This window comes from Mesitornis unicolor, unplaced genomic scaffold (genome assembly GCF_000695765.1).
Source record: "Mesitornis unicolor isolate BGI_N332 unplaced genomic scaffold, ASM69576v1 scaffold32646, whole genome shotgun sequence".
NCBI lineage: Eukaryota > Metazoa > Chordata > Aves > Mesitornithiformes > Mesitornithidae > Mesitornis > Mesitornis unicolor.
The window spans coordinates 10679-10963 of NW_010193536.1; the positions used below are offsets into that span (position 1 = coordinate 10679).

A 285-nucleotide genomic window follows, 5' to 3' on the forward strand; every position below is an offset into this window, starting at 1 on the left:
CCCTGGGTCCTCCTGGCCGTGCTGAGCGGCCTCTTCCTGCTGCTGAGCGTGGCCGGGCTCTGCTTCATCCAGCTGCACGTCTTCCCCAGCGCTGCCAAGATGAGCCTCCCGAAAACGCTGGTGAGTGAGCGATCCCCCTCCAGCCTCCACCCCACATGTGCCACAGCTGAGCGTGGGTCCCTGCATTTGCAGAGGGCTCAGCACCCCCTTCCCTCCACTGCCAAACCCATCTCAGTGCCCGAGTGCTTCCCCACTGCACCCCAGCCCTTGCTACATGGGAGGAGG

General features: G+C 65.3%; 1 protein-coding gene across 1 annotated transcript in view; it reads left to right on the forward strand.

The window, feature by feature from the left end:
* Positions 1-285, forward strand: part of FAAH2 (fatty acid amide hydrolase 2) — a gene marked incomplete at its 5' end in the record, with an annotated part of 11240 nt that overhangs the window by 10208 nt on the left and 747 nt on the right.